This window comes from Cnephaeus nilssonii (genome assembly GCF_951640355.1).
Source record: "Cnephaeus nilssonii genome assembly, chromosome: 20".
Taxonomy (NCBI): Eukaryota; Metazoa; Chordata; class Mammalia; order Chiroptera; family Vespertilionidae; genus Cnephaeus; species Cnephaeus nilssonii.
Window position 1 is genome coordinate 48,344,219 of NC_137091.1, and position 14,412 is coordinate 48,358,630.

Here is a 14,412-nt window from a genome sequence, read left to right on the forward strand (position 1 = left end):
CTTGACCGGAATCGAACCCGGGACCCTTGAGTCCGCAGGCTGACGCTCTATCCACTGAGCCACACTGGTCAGGGCAGGTGTACGATTCTTGTCCAGTCTCTTCCCGCACCCCTCACACCCTTTTCCCCCTGAGAATTTTTAGTCCACTCCCTTTCTATGCCCCTGATTCTATTATATTCACCAGTTTATTCTGTTGATCAGATTTTTTATTCACTTGATCTTTAGATTCACTTGTTGATAGATATGTATTTGTTGTTCATAATTTTTATCTTTACAGCTTTTCTTCTTTTCTTCTTAAAGAACACCTTTCAGCATTTCATATAATATACTGGTTTGGTGTGGATGAACTTGTTTAACTTTTTCTTATCTGTGAAGCTCTTTATCTGACCTTCAGTTCTGAATGATAGCTTTGCTGGGTAGGCTAATCTTGGCTGTAGGTTATTGCTGTTCATCACTTTGAATATTTCTTGCCACTCCCGTCTTGCCTGCATAGTTTCTGTTGAGAAATCAGCTGACAATCTTATGGGTGCTCCCTTGTAGGTAATTGACTGTTTTTCTCTTGCTGCTTTTAATATTCTCTCTTTGTTTTATGCTCTTGGCATTTTAATTATGATGTGTCTTGGTGTGGTCCTCTTTGGATTCCTTTTGTTTGGGGTTCTGTGTGTTTCCTGGACTTGTCATTCTATTTCTTTCGCCAGGTGGGAGAAGTTTTCAGTCATTATTTCTTAAAATAGGTTTTCAGTATCTTGCTCTCTTCTTCTAGCACCGCCATTATTCTGATGTTGGTATGCTTGAAGTTGTCCCAGAGGCCCCTTACACTATCTTCAAATTTTTGGATTATTTTTTCTTTTTGCTTTTCTGGTTGAGTGTTTTTTGCTTCTTTGTATTTCAAATCTTTGACTTGATTCTTGCGTTCCTCTAGTCTGCTCTTGGGTCTCTGTATAATATTTTAAAATAAATATATTTCTATTGATATTTTACAGAGAGGAAGGGAGAGGGATAGAGAGCTAGAAACATTGATGAGAGAGAAACATCGATCAGCCGCCTCTTGCACACCCCCCACAGGGGATGTTCCCACAACCAAGGTACATGCCCCAGACCGGAATCGAACCTGGGACCCTTCAGTCCGTAGGCCAATGCTCTATCTACTGAGCCAAACCGGTTTCGGCTATATAATATTTTTATTTCAGTCAGTATATATTTAATTTCTAGTTGGTACTTTTTCATATCCTTGAGGGTCTCGCTAAATTTATCAGCCTTTTCTAGAAAATTCTTCAAAAACCTTTCAACCATGGTTTTGAACTCTATATCCAGTCATTTGTTTTCCTCCATTTCTTTCATTTGTGATCTGTTTCTTTGTCTCCGCATTTTCACTGCTTCCCTGAGTTGGTAGGATAGCTTTGTGTGCTAGGTTTCCGATATGGCCTGGTGGCTCGACCTCCCCAGTTACCTGAGGTGGACAGTCTTGGTGCACCACCCCTTTGTGGACTGCATTTACAGCCTTGTTGTAGTTAAGTCTTGATTGTTGTTGGTATCACTGGGAGGAATTGACCTCCGGGCCAATTGGCTGTGAGGATCAGCTGTGTCTACGCCGGGGGAACTGTGCTGGAGACAGCCTTATGAGACAAGACTTGCAAAATTGCAAAAGCCTCTGTGCTCAGCTTGGATGGGGCGGAGTCTCAGGGCTGAACAGACAGACTTGGCTTCCCATCAGCCCTGCCCTGTGAGGCCCCTGGGTCTTAGTGTCCCTCGGTAATCACTGCAAGCACCTCAAGAGTAAGCCGTGCTCAAGTTTTGCCCACTGCCAGACAGTCCAGTTTCTCCCCCAATGAATCTGGATTCCCAGATTCTCGCCCAGAACTGGAGTTCAGCACAGTGGGGAGCTTCCGTTTCCCAACCGCTAGAGTAACCCAGCAGCGCACTCAGCAGGCAGTCCTCTCTTCGTGCACTCTCACACGCGCCTCCAGACCTCTGCCTTTCGCGGCTCTCCTGAGTTTCCGCATGACAGTCCAGATTCCCCCCGTATAAGCCTGAGTCCCCAGTATCTCGCCCGGAACTGGGGTTCAGTGCAGTCGGAACTGTGGTTCAGCGCAGTCGGGAGCTTTTGTGTCCTTCCCGCTAGAGAAAGCCAGCCAGGTACTTAGCCACCTGCATGCGTGTCTCCGTACCTCAGCCTTTTGCAGCTCCTCTGATTCTCCGTGTGCTTTCCTCTTTACTTCTAATTGTAGAATTTCCACTCAACCAGCTTTCCTGTGGTTCTGGATGATGTTCGTTTTGTCTTTTAGTTGTAGTTTTGAAATTGTTGTGCGAGGTAGCAGTTTAGGTGCTTACCTATGCTGCCATCTTGGTTTCTTATTCGTCAGTGTGATCTTATTGAACATCAGATAATTCATTGTGAAGAGAAGCCTTACAAATGTGAAGAATTAGGGACATTTTTAAATGACCATTGGTGTCTTTCTCAACACAAAACAATTCATACAGGAGAGAAGACCTATAAATATAGTGAGTTTGTCAAAGCCTTTAATTAGGACTGGTGTCTCACTCAACACAAAATAATGGAGTGAAACATTACCAAAGGAGAATGTGGGAAAGCTTTTAACCTGTACTCAAACTTACTAGTAATTGGAGGGAATCATTCTAAATAGAAACAGTTAAAATATAAAGAATTTGCCCAAAGATTTAACGAATGTTCTAATTTCATTGAGTATGATCAAATTAAGCTTTATAAATTGTAAAGCTTAATATACACGTGCCAAAGTGTATATTCTCATTTATATATTATTCAACTTTGATAATTATTGCTGGAGTGAAGCCCAGCAAATATAAAGAATGTGGCAAAGTTTCACTCCATACGAGAACCATATTTGAGATCAGAATTCATACTCAGGAGAAACAATAAATGTAAACAATGTTCAAAAGTCTTTATTCCACATTCATAATTTATTCCTCACATTGAAATTCATAGCAGAGAGAAACCATAAAACCAAAGAATGTGGGAAATCCTGTAGCTGGACCTGCAGTCTTGGTCAATATCAGGGATTACAATTTGGACTTAATTCTGTGTTCATGATATAGGAGGAAAGACTTTTGTTTAAAAAAACAAACAAACAAAAAAACACTTCTCAAAAGCCTATAAACATTTCCAAGGTATGTATTTGAAATTAAATTTTTAAGTTTCACAGAATTCACACTAGATGAATAGTCAATACTTTTCAGGTATTACTCTAAATCAGAGTATTTATAGAGAAGAATCCAATGTTTAAATGAACATAAGTAATTTTTAATATGCTTGAATATATTAAAAGAAGCAATGTTTCCATAAGTATAATTATTTACAGTATTGTCTATTTTTTATTGACATTATTTGAGTATATTGAAAAGGAAATATTAATGTGATTCTGTTCCCATATCACTGATGCTACCCTGTTTTATTCCTGGTGTTTGTGTGAAATCATGGGGTTGTTACTGCCTTAAAGACCTGTGAGCTCTTGTATATTGCGTGGGTTTCACTGACGTATACTTATCCGTGGAATATTTTGCATATTGTAAGGCACACTGCTTGAAGACCATCTAAATGGAGATTGTGGTTGACTTAGAATGTTGTTTTATGTCATCACAAAGGGCATTATAAATTTTGACTAAATTTGCCAATTACACTTTCAGGGAAATATGGTGGCAATTCATTAAAATCCTGATGTATCTTCAAAGTAGGCATAGATAGAAGTGATGAACATTAGTTGATGTTGTGAAATAAAGAAGATATGAGGCTTATCTGAGAACGCATATAGACAACTCATCCCTAAGTGCATAAAATTATTATATATTCATGTTTTCTAATTGATTAGCCTCCATTCAAAAGACCAAATGAAGCACAGTTATTACATTATTATATCACAATGCCATGCATGACCTTCCCAGCGAGTTTAGTATGACTTGAAGGAGGGCTGATGACACAATACATACACTATACAAATACATGAATTTATCCACAACCCTCAGCCAGTGGGAATGTGATACAACAGGGCAACACACCCATTCTTTTTATAGGCATGACCCAGAAGAGGCACATAACATTTTCACTGACATCCCATTTGCTAGAACTTTGGCATACCTGGCTGCAAAGGAGTTTGGGAAATGTAGTCTTCTGCTAAGAGGTAATGCGTCCAGCCAAAAATCAGGTGTTCCGTTATTAAAGGAAGGAGGGGAAAATGAAAATCTGTCTCTGAATCAGATTCCTTCATAAAAATACTGATTTCTTGTTTTATTTGAAAAAATTAGTACTTGCTCCTTGTCTTAAAAGAGATATTGGCCTTCAATATGAAGAAGGAAATTATGATACTGGCTGCCCATGTAATTATAAACACCTCTGTAAAGTCTGTAATTTAATGTCTATTCTGTAATAAAAGTGACAGTTTGTATGGCATTATTCAACTTATAAAAATATATATATATGAATTTAAAAGGCATTTGGGGGGCCAGGTGGAACCTCTTTTGTGAAGAACACTGAGACAGAGTCCTGCAGGCTTTTAATTCAGTTTGAATACACATTTTCTGTATAGTAATGCATACAGGTAGATCAAAGGTAAAGTTTGTTATACAATGTAATGATTATCTGGTCAGCCCTAATCTGTTTGACTAAGTGGATAGAGCATCGGCCTATGGACTGAAAGATCCCAGGTTTGATTCTGGTCAAGGGCATGTACCTTGGTTGTGGGCACATCCCCAGTAGGAAGAGTGCAGGAGGCAGCTGATCGATGTTTCTCTCTCATCGATGTGTCTAACTATTCCTCTCCCTTCCTATCTGTAAAAAAATCAATAAAATATATATTTTTAAAAAGATTATCAGGTCAGGAAATAGCCTGGGGCGATTGCAATCACAGCAGGTCAAACTTGTGCTGATATTCAGCTCTGCTGAATATCAAAGTCCATTGGCCTTCCAATGTCTCTTTTGTACTATTATGCTAAGTGCTGTTTGCTTTAGCCTCCAGCTTCAGAAGATTAGTAATGCATCTTAAATGTTTGTAATGTGCACTTTGACAAATGGTTGCACTCACAGTGTTGGTTTTCATACTTTATTTGGAGTATGGGTGAACTTCCTATTTTCTTTTTTAAAAGTATATTTTTATTGATTTCAGAGAGAAAGGGAGAGGGACCAAGAGATCAAAACATCAATAAGGAGCCGAAACCAGTTTGGGTCAGTGGATAGAGCGTCAGCCTGCAGACTGAAAGGTCCCAGGTTCAATTCTGGTCAAGGGCATGTACCTTGGTTGTGGGCACATCCCCAGTAGGGGGTGTGCAAGAGACAGCTGATCGATGTTTCTAACTCTCATCAATGTTTCTAACTCTCTATCCCTCTCCCTTCCTCTCTGTAAAAAAATCAATAAAATACAAAAAAAAATCAATAAGGAGAGAGATTTATTGATTGGCTGCCTCCTGCATGCCCCACATTTGGGATTGTGCCCACAACCCGGGCTGGTTGCCCTGTGGGGGAATGGAATTGCGAGGTCGATGCTTAACCACTGAGCCATGCTGACCGGGCTGTTTTCATTAATAAAGCTGAGTGAGTGTGGATGTGTTCATGTGTTTAATCTTCAAGGTTGTAGGTAATAGTATTGGAGTTGGCAATGCAGTGTAGTTATGTCAGTAGCAAACCCTTTTCTCAGTGGCCTGGAACTTTAAATAATGTGAAGAGATTCCTCCCTTGTTGATATATTTTTCTTGTTCTTGTATCTACGGGGACATTATGATAGTCACAATAAATATGACAAATGTTTTTGAGAGTTGAGCTAAACTACGTTCTGATGTTGCTGCCATGGCCTTTATGTTCTTCAGCAAGGAGCCTTAAAGTGACGCCCCCTCTTCCACAGTTGCATGCACCACCTCAGGTCCTCTGTGCCCGCAGTCGGGCACCAGAGAAGCTCATGCAGGGGTTGGCGGCAGGTACTGCTCTGGGGAGCCCAAAGGGAGGGTCGCTGGGGGAGGGTACCCAGGCACCGCCTTGAGCACTAAGTGGCCTTGGTTCTGCAGTTTAGAGCCGCCAGGGGAGGAGAGTCCGAGCCCAGGCGTCGGGAAGTCTCCAGAGTTTTCTAAATGTCTGTTTTGTTCATAAGTGATCTTAATTTTGGCAGCTACTTAGGATAACCAGAATACAATGGTCCAGACTTCAAAAATGAGTGAATTGATTTGCAGGCATTACTCATAGCGTTTACATGTGATTCATCCCTGACTCCTACAACTTACCATTAGGAAATTATGTGAGGATCCATTTGAAGTTAATAGTCACAAGTCAGGCAAAGTCTAAACGCAGGACGTAGTCCTGATGTTCTTTTTAATTTTATAAAATGCCATTATTTATTTTTAGAGACAGTGGACTCCTTCCTTCTGATTGGATTCAGAATGTTACCAGATGGGGTCTGGGCCCAGGACAGGTCTTCCTTAGCGCCCCTCCCCTTAGCGTGTGGGTTCTTGATTGTGTTGGAAAGATTTCACAACACCAGTCCAGGTGGCTTTTGAGAGTATGTTTACTAAAGCTGTGAAACAGAGGGCCTAAGGTAGGAGAAGCAAGAGGACAGAGTCAAGAAAATGGGGGCCTTAGAGCCCATTTCAGGGGATTAGCCTGGGTCAAGCTGCAGCTGCCCGCTGCTTACCTGGTTGCAAAACTCCTGTCCCTTAGCATTTAGGAGAAAAATAGCAAAGACACAAGGCAGCACAGATTCTTGGAGACCAGGAAGCATCTAGCGAGGAGTAGTGGTCACATGGGTGTCCTGGTTCTGGTGTAAAGCAGTTCATTTGCATGTGGGAAGCATGAGGGTCACTGTTGGCCTTGAAATACTTGCTGCTGTGCTTCCGACAGCGACAGCCATGAGTCCACATCCATGGGGGACGCCCCACACCCAGCCTGCTTCCCGCCCAGATGGAGGGTCCGCGTTCAATCGGAGGAAACTCTGAGCCATCACTATAAGTTCCAGGGACAGCAGGTAAGCAGAGATTGAAATGAAAGCCCCACATTCATTCCTTCTCCAGTGGACTGTTGTAAATGTGTACAAGCTGGTAAATACCAGTTCCTTTGTATGGGCCAACCCAAAGAATCACAATGATTAATGAAACTAGATATTGGATACTCTCCTACTCTACTTCCTGACATTCCCATGGAGCATTCATACATTTAAGAATCTCCTGATATTTTGTCTCTAGGTCTCATTATCTGGACCAGGGGTTTTATAGTTCTGTTACGGACAAACTATTGGATCTGGATCATTCATAGGAATTCAATATCAGCTAGATATTAGTTCCATTTTTTGGTACTGTAGTGAGTAATATGGAGGACGTGCATTGATGTAAAATATACATAAATTTTTTTTTCACACGGTCATTAGGAAAATAGATGAAGCAGACATTGTCCCTTGGGTTAGAGGGTATGCTGTCTTCATTTTGTCCAGAATGCATATTCTTCTGCTGTGAGGTTAAAAGCTCTAAGTTAGAGATTTCAGCATTGTTTATCTCATGGCACATATGATCTAACTACTGAAATTCAGTGGTCCACCAAGATACATATTTTGCCAGTTTGCAAAAAAAAAAAAAAAAAAAAAAACATGATTTTGAGCCAAAACCGGTTTGGCTCAGTGGATAGAGCCTCGGCCTGCGGACTGAAAGGTCCCAGGTTTGATTCCGGTCGGGGGCATGTACCTTGGTTGCAGGCACATCCCCAGTAGGGGGTGTGCAGGAGGCAGCTGGTCGGTGATTCTCTCTCATCGATGTTTCTAACTCTCTATCCCTCTCCCTCTCTGTAAAAAATCAATAAAATATATTTTTAAAAAAAACAAACATGATTTTGATTCATGCACACAACACAGCTATTACTGTGTTGCCGTTTGTCATATACACTGAGTGGCCAGATTATTATGATTTCTGAACGCATAATAATCTGGCCACTCAGTTTACTTCTCTTGAGTACGTCATTTATTTGATATCAAAGATACTATACATTGTGCACCTGATCATTTTTCCTCTTTGCGCACTGGCTAATATAAAACTCAGAGCAAATAGGTGGTTGATCTCCACAAAAGTCTAGAATACTTTTGGTACCCATTTGAGATACAAATACACTGAGTGGCCAGAGATCATAATATGTGTTCAGAGATCATAATAATCTGGCCACTCTGTATATTATTAGACATTCTATGGATAATGTAGTCTGTGCTACTTACTAAATACTTAGATGTTGCTTGTTCTAAAATTTCTTGCAGCACACCAGTTTGCCTGTGTGACACTACAGTTGAAAATCTCTGGTGTAATCATATCCAATCCATCTTATCTAATGTGTTATTTAAGACCACTTTTTCCTTTTGGAAGAGCTATCCATTGATGTCAATGGGAAACTAAAGTTCCTTACTATGAATGTATTAATTTAAAAATGTCAAAATCTATATACCTCTCAATAATCAAAATATTAATGGAATAATGCTTCAACAAGAAGACACAGGGTAGCTGAATGGATAGGAAAATAAAACCCATACATATAGCTGTCTAAATGAGACCCACTTCAGATCAAAAGACACAGCATGAAAGTAAAGGGTTGGGAAAATCTCTGCCTTTGGGTCTGAAATATCCTTTTCTACAGAGAATTTTGCTATAGTGAGAGCTCTAATCGTGGACTGTGAACATTTAATAGGTCTGAGAATAACTGTACTCAGAGTTAGCTGACCCATGTGGAAGCGCTGACCCCTAAGTCAGCATGTAAACAGTTTTTCAATATCCAAAAACCTGTGGTGCTGGAGCAGGGCTGCTGGAAATCTCAGGTAAAGATGCCTCTCTTTTGCGTGAACCACTTAATTGATGACTTTACATTCTGTTTCTAAAATTTGGAAATCCTATAAAGGAAAAGTTGTTCACTTGCAGGGGAAAAAGTGTGCGCTTGTGCGTAAAACGTGTAAGGGAAATGAATGCAACACAATCATAGTAATCAGTCATTAGCTAACATTGTAGTTCGTTATTAATAACTAGAAGCCCAGTGCACGAATTCGTGCATGGGGGGGTCCCTTGGACTGGCCGTCCTATCCAAGGTCGGGCTGGTCAAAGGAAGGACTGTGGGAAGTTGGCTGGCTGGCTGGGCTGAAGGGGGAAGTAGGGAAGGGCTGCAGTAGGTTGATTATATGTATACTAGAGGCCCAGTGCACGAAATTCGTGCACGGGGGGTTGTGTGTTTCCCTCAGCCCAACCTGCAGCCTCTCCAATCTGGGACGTCACTCTCACAATTCAGGAATGCTGGCTCCCAACTGCTCACCTGCTTGCCTTCCTGATTGCCCCTGACTACTTCTGCCTGCCAGCCTGATCACCCCCTAACCACTCCCCTGCCAGCCTGATTGATGCCTAACTGCTCCCCTGCCAGCTTGATTGCTCCTAACTGCCCTCCCCTGCAGGCCTGGTCACCCCTAACTGCCTTCCCCTGCAGGCCTGGTCTCCCCCAACTGCTCTCCCCTGCAGGCCTGATCGCCCACAACTGCCCTCCCTTGCAGGCCTGGTCCCTCCCAACTGCCCTACCTTGCTGGCCATCTTGTGTCCACATGGGGGCAGGATCTTTGACCACATGGGGCAGCCATCTTGTGTGTTGGAGTGATGGTCAATTTGTATATTACTCTTTTATTAGATAGAAGCCTGGTGCACGGGTGGGGGCCAGCTGGTTTGCCCTGAAGGGTGTCCTGGATCAGGGTGGGGGTTCCCTTGGGTTGTGGGGCAGCCTGGGCGAAGGGCCTGTGGTGGATTGCAGGCCTGCCACGCCCCCCAGTGACCCAAGCGGAGGCCCTGGTATCTGGGATTTATTTATTTCTTATAATTGAAACTTTGTATCCTTGAGAGGAAGCCAGGGCAGGCCAGGAAGTTTGGCTTCCTCCATTGCTGGTGAAATCCAAGCCTCCTGCTCGCTCTGTGGCCGCAGCCATCTTGGTTGGATTAATTTGCATACTCGCTCCTGATTGGCTGGTGGGCGTGGCTTCTGGATGCAATGGAGGCATGGACAATTTGCATATTGCTTTTATTAGATAGGACTAGAGTCCCCAGTGCTTGAAATGTGTGCACTCGGGGGAGGGGGGTCCCTCAGCGCAGCCTGTGCCCTCTCACAGGCTGGGACTCCTCACTCCTTTCTGCCTGCCGGCTCACTGCTCCTTACTGCTTAGCTCCCTGTTCCTTACTGCTGCTGTGGAGATGGGAGTGGCTCTGGCCACTGCGCTTGTCAGCCCTGAGCCTGGCTTCTGGCTGAGCAGAACTCCTGTGGGAGCACACTGACCACCAGGGGGAAGCTCCTGCATTGAGTGTCTGCCTCCTGGTGGTCATTGCTGGTCATAGTGACTGCTTGTTCTGCTGTTTGGTCAATTTGAATATCAGGCTTTTATTAAATAGTATAAGTTAAACATAATCCTCTGGTCTGACTTACTTAAATTACAGATTTCTAAACAGGTCATATCTTTAAAGTAAATAAAGATTCATAAAACTCCAATGAATACTTATATTCATGAAAATACTGGAAAATAAAGGGTGATGGAAGTGAGTAAACTGACAATAGTTATTCTTATAACTCTTTTAAATATTGTTGATTTTAAAATTGTTTTGTTTCCAAAATATAAGGAAAACTAACAGGAGACATTCTACATTAATATCAATGTCCCATTAACTAGGTTATAGGGACTACTAAATTTAAAATATTCATTTAAAAATGCCTCCCCAGAGACAGCCGTTTACGAGGTGAGGAGAGAGGCCGAGGGAGAAACCCACGCTGTTGACACCTTAATATTGGACTTCCCAGCTTCCAGAACCGTGAGAAAATAAATTTCTGTTGTGCAAATAAATAAATAAATAAAAATAAAAATGCCTTCCCAGAACACAAAGACTTCAAAGACCACAACTAACAATTAGATTTTTTTTTATCACTTGAAATCAAATAAAATGTTTCCCACTGTGTTGGATGGAACCTTATCTCATCAGGTGCCTAACCATGAATGGATATCTGGTTCTGTCTCTGACACCCCATCCACCTGCTTCCCTAACTCAAGCTGCCTCTCCATTCAGATGGGGGGACAGGGAGGGGCTGAGAGAGCAGGCTGCCCTTCCCCTCCCCCCTCCTCACTGAGGGTTTAAGGATCCAGGCAAATCAGGGGCAGAAAGTTTCTGGTTTCAAACCCAGTCTGCCCGCCTTTTGAATTCTCTGTAACTTCCCTGTGAGAATGTGTTACCGGCTGTGAAGATCCTGGAAAGACACCTCCTGGGACATGTGCAGCTGAAGGGCAGGCCAGCCAGTAGCTCTCAGCACCGCCTCTGGGATCTGGAAACTTCTGTGAATTCCAGATGGGTCCTCCCCAAACCCCTAACAATGACGTGGGAAACTGTCGCCCGTGGGAGGAGGTGAGGGAACCGGGGCTGCCCCCTCGCTCCTGCCCCGCCCTCCCTCCCTCTGTCCCCGCACAGGCCCCGCCCCCACCGCGGAGTCGCTTAGCTCAGGCGCTGGCCCCGCCCATCCCGCAGGGAGGCGCATGCGCAGTTCCTGGCAGACACAAAGCGGCTGTGGAGGGGAATGTGGCGGTTCCCTGAGGAGGTGTCTGTGCTTTAAAGCCGCTGCTCTCCGTCCCCTCCCCGCCCCCTCCCCGCCCCCTCCCCGCAGGGAAGGCTGAGGGCGCTGCGGGCGCTGAAGTCCGTGGTGAGGTCCCCGCCCCGGACCCCCTCACAGCGGTGAGTCCGGTCCCGGGCGGCTGCGCAGTGGAGGCGCCGCGTTCCTTTGGGGGAAACTGAGGCCCGGCCCGCGGTCTCTCCGCCTGTGGCTGTGGGCCCCGCCTGCCGCGTGGTTTTCCTGCTGAAAACCATCCCCGGGGCCGCCGGTCCCCCCGCGGGGCTGGAAGTCTGGGTCAGGGGGTTCCCGCCCTTTGCGCCCCTCCCCCGCCCGGCGCTTTCCGCCCACAGAGCCCGGATGGCTCCCGGCCTGGGGGTCTGCACCCCGCCTTCCTAGGCCCCCCCATTAATAAGGGGTCTGAGTGCCCGGGGAGCACAGTGTCCATGGGGAGGGGCTCAGGGGAAGAACGCGGTGTCCCCAGAAGAGGTGACCTGCCCGCAGGGAGGGCTTTGTGGGGGCGGTGACTGCGGGGGGCGGGGACCCGGGCTGGGGGGTCAGGAGGGGGAGAGAGAGAGACAGACACGTGGGAGGAGGAAGGGCGGTGAGGGGTCCACAGAGGGGGGCCCATAGGGGTGTGGGAGGACTGGACGGCGATGGTGGGAGTGAGGGGGGAACTCGGGAAAGCAGCCTGAGGAGGAGGGAAGTGGGGAAATAGGGGGAGGGGAGCCCAGAGAGAGGAGGGGAGCTGAGAGGGAGAGGGTCCTGGTGAGCAGAAGTGGGGGCCGCACAGGAGGAGGCACCTCAGACGGAGACACTGGTTCAGAGGAGAAGAGTTGGGGAGCGAGTGCAGGGACGGAAAGGGGGGCTTAGGGAGGAGGGAGCAGAGGGGAGCAGCGCGGAGTCCCCAGCTGTGGGGAGCAGGACAGACTGTACCGGGCAGCAGCGGGGACACGGGCGTGGGGAGGGACAGACGCGGACGTGTGTGGGGATGGAGCGATCAGAGACCAGGAGAAAGAGCACCGGAAGGGAAATAGGTTTCAGGAGGTTCATGGTCCAGGTGTAGGGACAGACAGAGAGAAAAGGGGGGAAAGAGCAGGGGAGGGGGGGACACAGGAAAGGACCACAGAGGAGAGAAAGGGAACAGGGAGACAGAGACAGACCCATGGACAGAAATACATGGTAGTGGGAGGAGGGGACCCTGATCTGTGTGAGGGGTGAGCTGATGGGGTGTGGATGGTTACGTTTGATATATTGGCTTGTGGCTATATATGTTTAATTTTTTTAAAAACATGTTTTATTGATTTTTACAAAGAGGAAGAGAGAAGGATAGAGAGGGAGAAACATGGATCAGCTGCCTCTTGCACACCCCCTACTGGGAAAGTGCCAGCAAGCAAGGTACATGCCCTTGACCGGAATCGAACCTGGGACCTTTCAGTCCGCAGGCCAACGCTCTATCCACTGAGCCAAACCGGTTTCGACTATATATGTTTAATTTAACAATGAAATTGTTTCCAGCGGTTCTCAACCTGTGGGTCGCGACCCCTTTGGGGGTCGAACGACCCTTTCACAGGGGTCGCCTAAGACATCCTGCATATCAGATATTTACATTACGACTCATAATAGTAGCAAAATTACAGTTATGAAGTAGCAACGAAAATAATTTTATGTTTGGGGGTCACCACTACATGAGGAACTGTATTAAAGGGTCACGGCATTAGGAAGGTTGAGATCCACTGGTTTAAACAGATTTGAATGAGAATTACAGATCTCCAGTTCATAAGGCTTGCAAATTGTGTAATGATTTGCTTCCATTTGCAACCTTATTCACAGAGGGAGAGACTGGTATGGTGATCCTGGGCCCCATGTCATTTCCTGGGATGGCAAGAAGGAGGTGACCTGGGACAAGAGATGATTGAGTGATGCTTTATCAGGGATTATTAGAAGCACTGGATCTTTTTTTTTCTCTCCATGGATTTTCTTTTTGAATCTCTGACATTTAATTCATGTAAATGACCATTAACTTCTGAAATCAGCAGTGGTGATGTCTGACACTCACCTCTTATAATTCTTTTCTTAATATAACATAGTCTCCACCTTTTTAAAGCTTTATACCTAGAAATCATTACATTAAAACGACACAACCCTGATTGTTTTTGGGTTTAAACGTATTGTGTGTAGTTCAGATTCTGAGCCCTGCATCCTTTCTACTGTCTATCAGACATCGAGACTTTCACTGGCTCTTAGCAATAATATGAGGTGATCTCAGCGTGCACTTGGTAAGGATGGCAATGATCTTCACAGTCGGGAGCCAGTTGTGTGAGTTGGTCCAGTGTTCAGCTCCTCTTTCCTTCCCTTCATGTGATTTGTTGATTTAGTGTCTGTGAGCCACACAAAGGAGCCGTTTTCCTAAGTCCCTCTGGTCCATTCTCTGAACATATTGAAGGATGGACGGGATTGACCTGGAACGTGGTTCCCACAGAGCCCCTCTATTCATGGTGAGGTCATTTGATGAGCATATTTCAGTAGCTAACTTTCCCCAAAGGCTTTACCATGAAGGTCTATTCTCCGTAATTTCCTGGGACAAGAGGAAGGAAATCCGCCTGGGAAACCTGCACGTGTACAAGTTCCTGCTTCAAATCATCCCACTACCCACAGGTCTCAGGTGAGCTGGGTCTGGTGTCTGTACCCAGTGCTGCTGAGAGCAGCTCTGGGGGAGCCTCACAGGCCCCAGGAGGGAACTGGTTAAAGATGCCAGGACATGGGCCCCAGGGCAGGCTTTTTCAGGGGAGGTAATGGTGTTGTGTTGGGTTTGGGGG

General features: G+C 45.3%; 2 protein-coding genes across 9 annotated transcripts in view; one reads left to right on the plus strand and one right to left on the minus strand.

Annotated features, from left to right (window-relative positions):
• The window catches only part of LOC307116025 (uncharacterized protein), a 31,171-nt gene extending 20,335 nt beyond the window's left edge, over positions 1–10,836 (plus strand). For 4 of the 6 annotated variants that reach the window (XR_013815169.1, XR_013815170.1, XR_013815171.1 and 1 more), the window contains exon 6: positions 78–5,105. The gene's annotated coding sequence lies outside the window, so the exon portion shown is untranslated. Of the gene's footprint in view, positions 1–77; positions 5,106–6,853; positions 7,725–10,720 lie in introns of those variants that run through there. The other 2 variants (XR_013815167.1, XR_013815168.1) reach the window with 2 other exon arrangements.
• Positions 1–14,412, minus strand: part of LOC307116464 (uncharacterized protein) — a 204,750-nt gene that overhangs the window by 59,020 nt on the left and 131,318 nt on the right. The window lies entirely within an intron of this gene.